Raw genomic sequence first — 7,500 nt, 5'->3', positions numbered from 1 at the left:
AGTTTCACTGTTACTTTAGAGAGAGAGAGTTATCAACACCTACAGTTTCACTGTTACTTTAGAGAGAGAGAGTTATCAACACCTACAGTTTCACTGTTACTTTAGAGAGAGAGAGTTATCAACACCTACAGTTTCACTGTTACTTTAGAGAGAGAGAGAGAGAGAGTTATCAACACCTACAGTTTCACTGTTACTTTAGAGAGAGAGAGTTATCAACACCTACAGTTTCACTGTTACTTTAGAGAGAGAGAGTTATCAACACCTACAGTTTCACTGTTACTTTAGAGAGAGAGAGTTATCAACACCTACAGTTTCACTGTTACTTTAGAGAGAGAGAGAGAGAGAGTTATCAACACCTACAGTTTCACTGTTACTTTAGAGAGAGAGAGAGAGAGAGTTATCAACACCTACAGTTTCGCTGTTACTTTAGAGAGAGAGAGATATATAAACACCTACAGTTTCACTGTTACTTTAGAGAGAGAGAGAGAGAGTTATCAACACCTACAGTTTCACTGTTACTTTAGAGAGAGAGAGTTATCAACACCTACAGTTTCACTGTTACTTTAGAGAGAGAGAGTTATCAACACCTACAGTTTCACTGTTACTTTAGAGAGAGAGAGTTATCAACACCTACAGTTTCACTGTTACTTTAGAGAGAGAGAGAGAGAGTTATCAACACCTACAGTTTCACTGTTACTTTAGAGAGAGAGAGTTATCAACACCTACAGTTTCACTGTTACTTTAGAGAGAGAGAGTTATCAACACCTACAGTTTCACTGTTACTTTAGAGAGAGAGAGTTATCAACACCTACAGTTTCACTGTTACTTTAGAGAGAGAGAGTTATCAACACCTACAGTTTCACTGTTACTTTAGAGAGAGAGAGAGAGAGAGTTATCAACACCTACAGTTTCACTGTTACTTTAGAGAGAGAGAGTTATCAACACCTACAGTTTCACTGTTACTTTAGAGAGAGAGAGTTATCAACACCTACAGTTTCGCTGTTACTTTAGAGAGAGAGAGAGAGAGAGTTATCAACACCTACAGTTTCACTGTTACTTTAGAGAGAGAGAGAGAGAGAGAGAGAGAGAGAGACAAATACTTTTACTTTCCGCTTCCTTTTACCGGTATATTATTATAGTCTCTCTCTCTCTCTCTCTCTCTCTCTCTCTCCTATCCATCTCCTCCCCTAGCCAAACCTACTCTCCTCCTCCTCCATCTCTTCCTCCTCCTCCTCCATCTCTTCCTCCTCCTCCTCCATCTCTTCCTCCTCCTCCGCCTTCTCTTCCTCCTCCTTCTCTTCCTCCTCCTCCTCCTCCCGTACAGCATCTCTCTCTCTCTCTCTCTCTCTCTCTCTCTCTCTCTCTCTCTTCCCCAGCCTCCCCCCCAAGTTAACAGGTAGATCAATACAAGCTCTCTCTCTCTCTCTCTCTCTCTCTCTCTCTCTCTCTCTCTCACACACACACACACACACACACACACACACACACACACACACTTCTCTTCCTCTCCTCCTACCCATGTCTCTTCTTCCCTCTCTCTCTCTCTCCACACACACACACACACACACACACACACACACACACACTTCTCTTCCTCTCCTCCTACCCATGTCTCTCTCTCTCTCTCTCTCTCTCTCTCTCTCTCTCTCTCTCTCTAACTCCAGTGTTGTCGAGGTCTCGCGGTTTCTCGTAAAATACCGCGATTTGCGTTTTGGCTTCAACAGGTGGGTGGATGGGAAGGAGGGGCCTCTCTCTCTCTCTCTCTCTCTCTCTCTCTCTCACTTTTTCCTCCTCCTCCTCCTCCTCAAGGACGCTCTTTTTTCCTAATCTGGTATGAAACTAGTGGCTAGAGAGAGGGAGAGAGAGAGAGAGAGAGGTAATTATAACTGCCCTACAGGATAATTAGTCACTCCTGTACCTTCGTTTTCTTCACGCTTCCATCCTCTTCCCATTTTCTTTGTTTTCCCTTGCGTAAATGAGTGTGCTTGAGTGATAATGTTTGTTTTTGGCTTTGTTTTTATTTCTTTTCCTGCCTTTTGTCTTGCCTCATTATCCTCTAAAATTTTCTTTGTTACTCTCGTCTTTCTTCTCGTTTTCTTCCTGCTTTATCTTAGTTTGTTTTCCCGCCTCTTCTCTCCTCTCTCTTACTATCCTCCCTGATTTTCTTTTTTCTTTTCTCCCACCTTTCTTCTTTTCCTCATTTTCTTCCTTTTTCTTCCTCCATTTTCTCTCTGCCTCATTACCTTCATTTGTTTTTTGTTTGTTTCTCGTATTTTTTTCGTTTCCTTTTTTCTTTTTTTTCTCCATTTTTCCAGTGCCCACTCTCCTATCTTTTTTTAAATTATCCATATCGATTAATTTCTCTCTCTCTCTCTCTCTCTCTCTCTCTCTCTCTCTCTCTCTCTCTCTATCGCTCTTTAACACTCTCCATCGCCCTCCCTCTTTTTTTCCTCTCTCTTTTCTTTCTCTTTTTCTTGCTTTTACATGTCATTTCATTTATCTCATTATCTATCTTATTTTCTTTATTGTCTCTCCTCTCTCTTATCTCTCTCTCTCCCATCTCTCTTTCCTCCTTCCCTCCCTCTTCTCAATTCTCCCCCTTTCCCATATTTTTTCCCTCTCTCTCTCTCTCTCTCTCTCTCTCTCTCTCTCTCTCTCTCTCTCTCTCTCCAGGGGTAACACTGCTATTGTTCTTTCCTTTGTGTAGAGAGGAGGGGAATTGAAGAGGGTGTTGAGAGAGAGAGGAGGAGAGAGAGGAAAGTGTGTACGGCCAAGCAAAGGATCCGCCCAGTTATATCAGTGCCACCACGTGAAGGGGTCCCTTAATTTGAGAGAGAGAGAGAGAGAAAGGAGGTGAAAGGGTAAGGGATATTGACAACGATGGTGTGTGTGTGTGTGTGTGTGTGTGTGTGTGTGAGAGAGAGAGAGAGAGAGAGAGAGGAATAGATGAAGAAGGGGAGAGGGAGAGAGGGGAAGGAAAGGAAAAGAAAAGAGAGAGAAAATGTGATAGAGATTTATGAGACGGAAGTGAAGAGAGAGACCAGAATATGGTAAAGAGAGGAAGGAGAAGGAAATGAGAGAAAAGAGAGTGAAAGCAAGGGAAGGAGAGAAGAGGGGAGGGAGAGAAGAGAGTGGAGAGAGAAAACTGGGTGTGAATATAAGGAAAGAGGAGAAAGAGAGAGGAGGAGAGATGGAAGAGAGAGGAGAAGAGAAAGAAAGAGAAGGAAGAGAGGAGTGAAGAAGAGAAGGAAGAGAGAGGAGAGAAGAGATAAAAGAGAGAGAGTAGGAGAAGAGAAATTAGTGTGTGGAAGTGAGAGAAAGAATTGAAATAAACAAAGACATGAAAGAGAGAAAAGGAGAGAACTGAGGGAGAGGTAGTGAATTGGAAAGGAATGAGAGAGAGAGAGTGTAAATAGGATTGAAATTAGGGTGGTGCAATTGAGAGAGAGAGGGGGGGGGTAGTTATCGAAGCCCTGCTCACATCTCCATTTGGTTATTGATCTCTCTCTCTCTCTCTCTCTCTCTCTCAATTCCGCCAGTCTCAGTCAATTTGCGTTGTTGTTCGACGACGTATGGACGGAGAGAGAGAGAGAGAGAGAGAGAGAGAGAGAGAGAGAGAGAAGGGGAGTAGAGGTTAAAACAAGCAGTAAGAGAGAGAGAGAGAGAGAGAGAGAGAGAGAGAGAGAGAAGGGGAGTAGAGGTTAAAACAAGCAGTAAGAGAGAGAGAGAGAAGTGCGTTGGTTTCCATGGCAACGAGACACGCCCACACCCTCACTAAAGGAACCACCCTTCGCAAAATTACTCGTGTTGTCGATACGCAGTGGCGAGAGAGAGAGAGAGAGAGAGAGAGAGAGAGAGAGAGAGAGACAGACAGACAGACAGAGTTGGTATGTATGTGAAAGTGAGTTTGGATCTCACTTGCAGTGGAGAGAGAGAGAGAGAGAGAGGGAGGGAGGGAGAGAACGGGTGAGGTAAAAGAGCATGCATGGAAAGAGAGGTTGCAGCGAACTGCAGATAATAGGGGATTAGAGAGAGAGAGAGAGAGAGAGAGTACTGCCATCTCTCTTACCCCCATTTTTCTCGAGAAGTCTTGTGCTAGAATTTCTCTCTCTCTCTCTCTCTCTCTCTCTCTCTCTCTCTCTCTCTCTCTCTCTCTCTCTCTCTCTCTCAAGTCGCTATATCTATTTATATACCTTTTTGTGTGTATTTATCTATCTGTCGGTCAACTATCAATCTATTGGAATCATTATATTGTCAACCTTTTCATTTTGTCTGTCTGTTTATCTATCTATCTATCTGTCTCTCCATCTATCTCGGTTATACTTCACACTTTCCTTGCTTTCATTTGCATTCACACACACACACACACACACACACACACACACACACACACACACACACACACACACACACACACACACACACACACACACACACCATCTAAGGGTTGGGTGAGTGTTGAATATTTTATGAAACATCGATTAAGTATTGGAACAGAGGAGAGAGAGAGAGAGAGAGAGAGAGGGGGGGGGAGAAAGAGAGGAAGGGGAAGGAGAGAAGACTAAAGAGAGGAGTGGAAATGAGAAAAGAGAAGGAGCATAAGAGCATTGAAGGGAGGAATAAGAGGGGAGAGAGAGAGAGAGAGAGAGGGAATGGCGTAGGTGAACGTACACACAGACGCGGAAGTAAAATGAACGCACCACACAAATGAAACACACACACACACACACACACACACACACACACACACACACACACACACACACACACACACACACACACACACACACCGAGACAAACCGCCTCGCCTTGCTTAAGACTTACGATAATAATTTATGGAAACTGGGTTAATGAAGAATATATAATTATGATCTGTGAAAAGCAATATATATATATATATATATATATATATGTTTTGTAAGAAATTTTGACTTTTTTTATAATTTTAGAGATGATTATTTTTTGTGTGTATAGAATTTATTACCCTAATTGGTTTCATTAATATTTCTTAGTCTGTCTGTCTGTCTGTGTCTGTCTGTCTCTCTCTCTCTCTCTCTCTCTCTCTCTCTCTCTCTCTCTCTCTCTCTCTCTCTCTGATAGATAGATAGATGAGAATTATATCACCTCAACCTCCTCCCTTTTCTCACTCCTTTCCCCTCCCTCAGGAAGCTTCTTAATTGCCAAGCGGAAAGGGGAAGAAGGGAGGAAATGGGGAGGGGAGGGAAAGGAAGGAAAGGGGAGAGGAGGGAAGGGCAGGAAAGGGAGGGGAGGGGAGGGGAGAGAAGGGTAGGGGAGGGAAGGAGAGGAGAGGAGAAGGGAAGGGAAGGGAAGGGAAGGGATGAGGTGAGGAGAGGAGAGGAGAGGTGGAAAGGGGAGGGGGAGGGAGTGGAGGGGAAGGGATGGGAAGGGAAGTGAAGGGAAGGGGAAGGAAGAGAAAGGGTGAAAGGCTAAAGGAAAGAGGAGGGAGACGGGAGGGGAGAGAGAGGAATTGAGCGTGTGGGAGGGAAAGAAGGAAACGATGAAGGAAGGAGAAGGGGAGAAAGAGTGAGTAGTGGTAAAGCGTGAGAGAGAGTGAAGAAAGAGAGTGAAGGTAGTTTGTGTGTGAAATGTGTAAGAAGTGTTGTGTAAGAGAGAGAGAGAGAGAGAGAGAGAGAGAGAGAGAGAGAGAGAGAGAGAGAGAGAGAGAGAGGGAGGGAGGATGGAATGAAAAGAGGAGAAAGGCAAGTAGGATGAAAAAGAGTGAGAATAGAGAGAGGGAAGGAGGAGGAGAGGAGTGAATTAAAATGAGGAGGAAGAAGAGGGAGGAATGGAGGAGGGGGGGAGGAAGGAAGGAAGGAAGGGGAAAAGGAAAAAAAAAATTAGCTGATAGTGCCGTGAGAGAGAGAGAGAGAGAGAGAGAGAGAGAGAGAAAGTATTGGAGGGTAGGCAGTGATCGAAGGACACCTCACTACATGATCAATTATTCTCTCTCTCTCTCTCTCTCTCTCTCTCTCTCTCTCTCTCTCTCTCAATAATTATGTTTTTGTTTAAGGCCTAACATCACCAGTTATTCTTCTTCTTCCTCTTCCTTTCTCCGTCCTCCTCTTTCTTCTTTCTTCCTTTTTCCTCCCTCCTTCCTTCCTCTTTCTTACCCCTTTCTTCCTTTTCCTTCCTCTTTTTTTTTATCTATTCTTCCCCTTTCTTCTTTCTCCTTCCTCTTCCTCTTAGTTCCTATTTTCCGTTCCTCCTCGTTCCTCTTTCTTCCTCTTCCACTTCCTTATCCTTCCTCTTGCTCTTTTTCCTTTCTTCCTCTTCCCTCTTCTTTTCTCCTCTCTTTTCCTTTCTTCCTCTTCCTTCATTTTCTCTTCTTACACTCCACTTTCTTTCCCGCCGCTTTCTCTCCACCCTCTCTCCTCTTCATAGGTCTTCCACTTCGTACCTTTTCTTTCACACTCCTCTTCCTCTTCTTTCTTCTTATTCACTCTTCCACTTCTCTTCTTTCACACTTCTTCCTCTTCCTACCTCTTTCCATTCCTCCTCCTCTTCCCACCTCCTTCCACTCTTCTTCCTCTTCCTACCTCTTTCTCTCCACTCTTCTTCCCACCTTTCTCTCCACTCCTCCTCTTCCCACTCCTCATCCTCTTCCCACCTCCTCCTCTTCCCACTCCTCCTCCTCTTCCCACCTCCTCCTCTTCCCACCTCCTCCTCTTCCCACCTCTTTCTCTCCACCTCCTCCTCTTCCTACCTCTTTCCACCTCCTCCTTCCACCTCTTTCTCTCCACCTCCTCCTCTTCCCACCTCTCTCTCTCTCTCTCTCTCTCTCTCTTCTTTTTCATCCTCTTTTTTCTTCCTCCATCTTCCTGTGCCTCTTCCAAGCTTTTCTTTTCTTCTTCCTCTCCTTGGAAACGCCTCTTGCTTTTCTTGCCTCCTCTTCCTCCCTTCCCTCTTTCCTCTCCTCATTCCTACACTTCCTTTTTCCTCCCCTTCCTGCTCCCTCTTCCTATTCCCTTCCTCTTCCTCCCCTTTTCCTCTTCTTTCCCTCTTCCTCTTCCCTCCCTCTTCCTCTTCCCTCCCTCTTCCTCTTCCCTCCCTCTTCCTCTTCCCTCCCTCTTCCTCTTCCCTCCCTCTTCCTCTTCCCTCCCTCTTTCTCTTCCTCTTCCTTCCCTCTTCCTCTTCCCTCCCTCTTCCTCTTCCCTCCCACTTCCTCTTCCTCTATCCTTCTACTTACCTCCCATTCTTTCACTCAAGAAAAAGGGAGAGGGAGAGAGAGAGAGAAAAGTGGCATTTTTAAGAGACCGGATGAGAGTTCCTGAAAAACAGAGAGAGAGAGAGAGAGAGAGAGAGAGAGGCCTACCTGACCTTCTCTTTCTCCAAGTAAACCTATCGTCAGGCCTGTGTCTATCTATTATTTAATCTCTCTCTCTCTCTCTCTCTCTCTCTCTCTCTCTCTCTCTCTCTGTCTCATGTATGCATTCCTCCCTTTTCTCTCCTTCCTACCACCCTCCCTCTCTCTTCTCCCTC

This window comes from Coenobita brevimanus, chromosome 105, assembly GCF_032717465.1.
Source record: "Coenobita brevimanus isolate Jiangsu-jjx chromosome 105, ASM3271746v2, whole genome shotgun sequence".
NCBI lineage: Eukaryota > Metazoa > Arthropoda > Malacostraca > Decapoda > Coenobitidae > Coenobita > Coenobita brevimanus.
The sequence above is the reverse complement of the archived record's forward strand: the minus strand, read 5'-3'. Positions refer to the sequence as shown.